This window comes from Electrophorus electricus, chromosome 10 (genome assembly GCF_041902795.1).
Source record: "Electrophorus electricus isolate QZ-2024a chromosome 10, ASM4190279v1, whole genome shotgun sequence".
NCBI classification, from domain to species: domain Eukaryota; kingdom Metazoa; phylum Chordata; class Actinopteri; order Gymnotiformes; family Gymnotidae; genus Electrophorus; species Electrophorus electricus.
Window position 1 is genome coordinate 14,470,530 of NC_137506.1, and position 7,173 is coordinate 14,477,702.

Here is a 7,173-nt window from a genome sequence, read left to right on the forward strand (position 1 = left end):
GAGAGATTGACAGATCTTCATTGCATTGTCTGGTCGGTAGGATTATTATTGGATCAGATTTGGTTATTATGTATTTATTGTTTTTTTGTAGGAGTTATATGTTGATTAAATCTGAAATTCTTGTAGGTAGTTCTAATGGGTTTCCTTTTAATTTGAATTTGGAGCACATGAGGGGTTTTAGTTGATAAGATTTGATAAACTGTTTGCTGCCAGTGCTACACTTCTCGGAAATTGGGATTGATGTATGATGCCTTTTTCAGTCTACATAGTAAAGCTGAGTGATTTTTGTTCATGACGAAGTTCCAAATGGCAGAGTAAAAATTTGGTGAAAGTGAGGAGTTAGTCATTATGTGGAAGAACTGCTGAATTTAACAAAAGATTGGGATCTTTGTAATGGAAAGCTTAGTCAGTAGTCTGTTTTCCTCTCCAGGAGCTTTTCCAGAAGGTGCGCAGTATCCTGAACAAACTGACACCGCAGATGTTTAACCAGCTGATGAAGCAGGTGATGGACCTCACCATCGACACGGAGGAGCGCCTCAAAGGTGTCGTTGACCTGGTTTTTGAAAAAGCCATCGATGAGCCCAGCTTCTCTATGGCCTATGGCAATATGTGCAGCTGTCTGGCTAAGGTGAGTAACATGTTCCCATACATTGCTGCTGAAGTTCCATACAAAAACAAATGCCACACAGAAGTGAATTCTGTTCGAACCACTCTAAATTGACATGGAGCTTTAATCAGCTTCTGTGTAGTAACAGAACTCTCAACACTGTCTTATACCCAAGTGTTTCTCCTACATGTCTTTCCTGTGTAGTTAAAAGTACCCATTGCAGACAAGCCCACCAGCACTGTGAGTTTCCAAAAGCTGCTGCTGAACCGCTGTCAGAAGGAGTTTGAGAAGGACAATGGCCAACAATGATGTTTTGGAGAAGTTGCGACACCAGCTGGAAGCGACCACTTCAGTAAGCACCGCTCCTGTCTCGTTTACCCGACTCACCAACCCACAGATCACGAGAAAGGGGACTGAAATCAGCAGCAGTGCTAGGAGGCGGCCAGGTCGTTATCGGGTCCAAGCGTGTTGTTTCTTGCTTTTGTCTTTGTTCTGGTTACTCCTTGCAAGGCCAGTGAGCGGGAGAGGCTGAAGCAGGATCTGGAGGAGGCAAAGGACAAGGCCCACAGGAGGTCCATCGGCAACATCAAGTTGATCGGGGAGCTGTTCAAGCTGCGCATGCTGTCAGAAGCCATCATGCACGACTGCGTGGTCAAGTTATTCATGAACCACAACGAGGAGAGCCTGGAGCGTCTGTGCCACCTCCTCACAGCCATCGGCAAAGACCTGGACTTGGAGAAGGCCAGGGTAAGCAGGCCGCGGTCCTGGTCTGGGTTGATTTAATATTCTCAGCACATGCTCAGCACTTGCATCGGTTTATCTTTAATATGTCATGTAAAGGTTTACGGTGCATGCGTAGATGAGTGCTAGTGTGCAGTGCCGCGACTGTGCACGTTTTTCCGGATTTTGTCCATGATGCGTTTTTCACAGCAAGTACTTTACACAACAAAACTGAATGAAGATGTTTTGAATATTGTATCTTGACTGTCCATTTTGTCTCTGGTAGGAACAGCAGTTGTAATGTTGACAGTTCAGTCACCATCTAGTGTGACAGTTATTGTCCTGGTCTTTTTTATTGTATTTTAAAAAAATGTTTTTACATTTCCATGCATGCTTTTAACCAAAAAACAAGCATGTTTAAATGTTGTCTATAAAAGTTTTGCCATCAGTGTTTTCTGTTGCTTGCCTGTTGCCTGCACTCTGACTACAGGGTAGCCAACTAATTAAGATCATCATCTATAGTGCGACTAGCATGCTGTGCTGATATCAGTGTATTATTAGGCCTTGGCAATGATTTTAAAAGTGTCCAAGTTCATGTTGTTTAGTGAAGTTGTTAGTGTGGTTGTTAGCTCTGCTCCTACTGCAGCTGACAAAATGAAAGGCTTTTATTCAGAACTGGTCAGCTGTTAGAAGGTTTTGTCCAGGCCCACGGGAGCGTGCTCTCACAGCCTCCTCCACGTTTTCTGCGTCCTGCTGCTGCACACTGGATTCCCCAAAGCCAAGTGCAGCTGATTACAGCACAGCTACAGCCACAGTGGCAGTGAACTGCTTTACAGCACTGACCAACGTGCAAGGCAGCAGGGTTTACATAAGAGTCATAAACGTCTTGCGACATGAGTTTAGCTGAGAGCAGACCTGATCGAATCGAAAGGTGAAGAATACCTGAAATTTGTCAACATTTCTCTTACACACTCCTCTCTCTCTCTCTTTCTTTCTTTCTCTCTCTCTCTCTCTCTCTCTCTCTCTCTCTCTCTCTCTCTCTCTCTCTCTCTTTCTCTCTTTCTCTCTCAGCCACAAATGGATCACTACTTTAGTTATATAGAAAGGACAGTGAAGGAGAGGAGGGCTTCCTCACACATTCGGTTCCTGCTCCAGGACGTCATCGACCTGCGACTGGTTAGAGACTCTGCCTGTGTTTGTGTGTTTGTGTTTGCCATTCCAGCACATGGTGATGCAAAAGTATGCATCTTCTGATTTTGTTTTTCTAGCATAACTGGGTGTCATGGCGAGCTGACCAGGGGCCCAAGACCATTGAGCAGATCCACAAGGAGGCCAAATTTGAGGAGCAGGAGGAGCAGAGGAAGGTGCACCAGCAGCTGCTGTTCAAGGACAACAAGAGGCGAAGGTGTGGCCCTCAAATCCATGACAGCCTTTTTCACCTGGCTGTGCGAGGCCGAGGACAAGTCTAAGGACAATTGACAGGAGGATGGACACATTTGCCAATGTGTGCTAAAAGACAATACAGTAATTCAAAACAATAATAAAACTGTGTGACAAAGAAACAAACGTTCAGACACTAATTTATTTTTGCTTTTTCCTTTATGAACTGCAGACAAAACTAAATGTAGCATTTGCAGATGTTCAAAACAAGAGGCAGAGGTGAATATAGAAATATTATTATTTATTTTTATTTTATTCTTCCTTGGTTTCTCCTGAATTCAGATAGGCGCTGCCCATTAGATTTCAGTTTTTTTGTTTGTTTGTTTATTTTTTGCTAATTTCAAACCAGTCCTAGGATTTTCACGCAATCTGAGTGAAATTGGTGTCAAAATATTTGCAAGAGTCCGAATCTCAATAATTATTTAAGCAAAAACCTGACATAAAAAATACAGCTGCCCTATTCCAGGCTAATATTAGTAGTACAATGTAGTAGTACAAAGGTCAGGCTTTAACTTTAACTTTAACTAGCTGTAACTCCTGAAGGAAATGATCAGATTTCATGAAATTTAAAAGACTTATACCAGTATTGACTTTGAGGTAGCTTACCAAATGTAGCAGTTTTGTCAATATGGGGCATTATAATATGCAGATAACTGTTTCTCAACAATTGCTCTTCTGATCAAGATGAAATTTTGCATACTGCTTCTGTAAGCAAGCTGGAGGATTCTTAAGGATGACTCAAACATTGGCTAATGTTTTTCAGGTAATTGGCTAATCATAGAACTGGCTTCAGTGGACTGCTATAATGTTGATTCTTGTAGAAATTACTTTGAATTTAAATATCCTACTGCTTTTTATGTTGCTGATTAACTGTAACACACTAGTCGTAGGACCTTTCTCCAATCTTCATAAATTTGGTATCAAAATGTTGAGACTGAAACAAGTTGATATTTGTACGGAGTATTGCCCCTACATACCTATCAATCCTTCCAAGGTGTACTGATTCATTGAAAACAGCTGAAAAAAATTAAAACTTCTTTGAGTAATTCTTATGAAACTTGACATGAGTACCGATTTATGGACTTTGAGCTAGCATGGCAATTATAGGACATTTTTGCCAATAGAGCCCCTCTGACATATGAAAAGGTATTTAAAAACAGAAAAATGAGTCAATCCCATTGTGTTCAAATTGTGCATGAGAAATGTGGTGCAATACTTTGTGACTATTCCACAAATAAATTCAATATGTTTCATAAACCTTATTTTAACCTGAAAAAAAGGCGACAAACGAGACCTGTGACCCCAGGGGGAAATCATGGATCAGATGCCTTACACCAAGTCACTGTGTAAACAACACCAGGTTCATGTTTTAGTGTGAGGAATGAGTGCAGTAGTGTTTTGAAAGAGCAAACACAAACACTAACAATAAGAGAACAAAGAAAACATTTTTGAATTACTTACTGAGATCATTCTCATAGCAAGTTCATTACACCTTGTGTACTTATTGTAGTGCAGTGAGCTGTTTCTATATTGGCTGACAGAAGGAGCAGACCTGTTCAAGTCACAGATCCATTTACATTTAAACAACAGAATCTTGTCAGTGAAGGATGTACTTTCTCAAAACCTTTTTAACTGGTATCTTGCCTCTGTGTCTCTCTGTGTTCGCAGGACAGGGACCACTGCACGTCTCGCAGCAGGACACCTTTCCAGTGATGACTCCCCTCGTGTGGAATTAGTTCATGGCTGTTTAGTCTTATACTTCTCCACAACTAGTATTAGTCCATTTACTATTTCTTAGAAGTGGGGATCAAGAACATTGGAAGACGTGAGTAGTTTTTTGGAGCAATAAAGATCAATACATGAAAACAGGCAAATGACCTGGTTATACCCAAATACATCAATAAACACATCAAACAAAAATAATGCTTAGGTATGAATTTTCTTCACTTCGTGACCTATTATGAAGCTTAACTTGTTATGAACTGACACGTGTGATAACGTTAACACATTTAGCTGCAATTCTTTGTTTAACCTCAGAGGGTTAAATGGAGCTCGCTCAGATGATGGTGTTGACTGCTTCAAGGATTTTTCACTAGAAGTTATATAACTGCAAGTTATATTATCGATGACTAAGTGTATGCAGCGCAGAATTCTTTATTCGTAATGTAATACATGTCCTATTTAATTCTACAAGATAAACAGGTTGGAAAATATTTCTGTAAAATAGATTATGATTATTTTTGGAATATAAGCCATGCAAACATTGTAAGTGGACATCATGGAAAAATATAAAATAAAAGAATAGTATAGCATACACTTACAGGGTATGCCTGTTTTCATTGATTACTAGGGAAGCTCTTTGTCTCCATCTTGTGGCCATTGTTGTCTTAGCAAACAACCATATCAACATCAGTGACATGAAGTTATAGAAATTAATTAAAACTGAAACGTATTTTTATAAACACATTTTGACAGTGTGTTTTACATATTCTGGTTGAATATGACATTTATGTCGACAAGATTATAAAAAACACAATCATACATTTACCTGATACTTATATCCAAAGTGACTTACGAGTGAGTATAACTTGAGCAATTGAGGGTTAAGGGCCTTGCGCAGGGAACCAACAGTGGCAACTTGGCAGCAGTAGGGCTGGAACTGGTAAGCTTCTGACTATAAGTCAAGTACCTCAATCACTGAGCTACCACTGATCACTGCTGTGGCTGATCATAAATGTTAAAATTTACAATGTTGGTTACTAAACAATTGAAAAAACATTTTGGAACATGTATTTATTTCATTTCCCCTTACCTTTGACAGCACAGCTAGTCCAGACCTCTGTATGTATCTTCTTACCCCTTCTCTCTGCACACAGAAAATAAAACACATTGAGAAGAGACGAATTGCCCAAAGGCTAAAAAAAAAGACATATAATGTCAAAAGGAAAAGGTAAATAGATAACAGTAGATGTGTTAATATAAAATCAAAAGTCATCTAAACAGAACTCAATGCAATAATTAGTGTTAGATGTGTATAAAGAGTGTAAATATTGTTTGTTTGGTACTTTGGTGTTGGATACTGGTGAAAGGGAGTGACTGCCATTTTTGTTGGGTGTGGGATTTGCCTCTGTTTGTGTGTCAGTAAGTTAGGAAGGTCTGTTGTATGTTTCTTTTGTTTGTTAGGTTTATTTAGGGTGTATTCTTTTTCATTAGTGTGGGTTTTGTTTATTGTTTTGGCCTGGGTCACTCCTGAACAAATTGCACCAGAAAGATTATTTGTGAATAATAATATCCTCTGTAAAATATACCTGTAAGGGTTGGTGCCAGGCCGAGGCTCCTTCCGGCCACCCTCCCATATACAAATTACGGGATTTCGACGGGGAAAATATACATGGGACCTTTTATGAACAGGAGCTGCAAAAGATTATAGTGGGAAAAGACAAAGCCTTTAAAATAGAAAAGATTTTATCTGAAAAAACTAGGAACAGAAAAAAGATTTGCTTGATTTTTATTTCTGGATTCCGGCGGAGGATGTCCTTAACGTTGTAAAAGATTAAAAGGGGGTGCTAAAACCAAATTGAAATTATAATCCGGTCACCATGGAAGAGAACGGATTCTACGTGACTCTACCGTGCAACGCCTCCAAAGACATGTACCTCGATAATAAGATTTCGTGCTACACAACCAAATTTTTGAAGCCTATAGAGTTGGTGGGGGGATGGGAGGTCACACTCACCGAGCCTCATCACTGAACCATACAAGAAGCATGCAACCCACATTACAAAACAAGCTAGTGATCTTGCCCCCAAGAAAGATGATAGTGTCATTCCTAGATCTTCCTAAGTTCATGACCGTTTACTCAGTACACACTAAATAGAAATAAAGATGCAGACTCTGGAATTAATTGAAGAGAATAGCTGGTCCCGTCTTTATTCTGAGCTCAATGTTACAAACGAGACATTGTCCAGAGAATGTCTAACAGTCTCAAGTGGGCACACATTTTATACATTTTCTTCAAGGACCCTTAACCATTTTTATTTTTTCATAATACTTCTCCAGGTTCCTCTATTGCTCTCCAAACCAAACATTATTCAATACTTACACCAAATGGTTCTTGGTACCATTATGTTCACCCTGAACTACTTCTATTTCTTTCTGCTCTATTCTATATCACCAGATGCCCATATATGTTCTTCCGGTGATGTCGATATTATCTCTTTCAGTGCTTGATCAGGATGTCCCAGCCTTGAATCCAGGCTCTCCCTTTGACTGCGGCCACTAGAAGCCTGTCAAAGAGGCCTGAAGATTTACACTGAAGCCTACAGAGGCCTTTCCTGCATGAAACCAGATTATTCTGGACCATCCATACTTTTGTGCTTACAATATCATTTTATTACCTCAATGGC

At 39.8% G+C, this 7,173-nt stretch overlaps 1 pseudogene; it reads left to right on the forward strand.

Moving 5' to 3' along the window:
- Window positions 1-247: 247 nt before the first annotated feature.
- LOC145659404 (eukaryotic translation initiation factor 4 gamma 3-like) lies at window positions 248-2,796 on the forward strand (annotated as a pseudogene).
- Window positions 2,797-7,173: the final 4,377 nt, after the last annotated feature.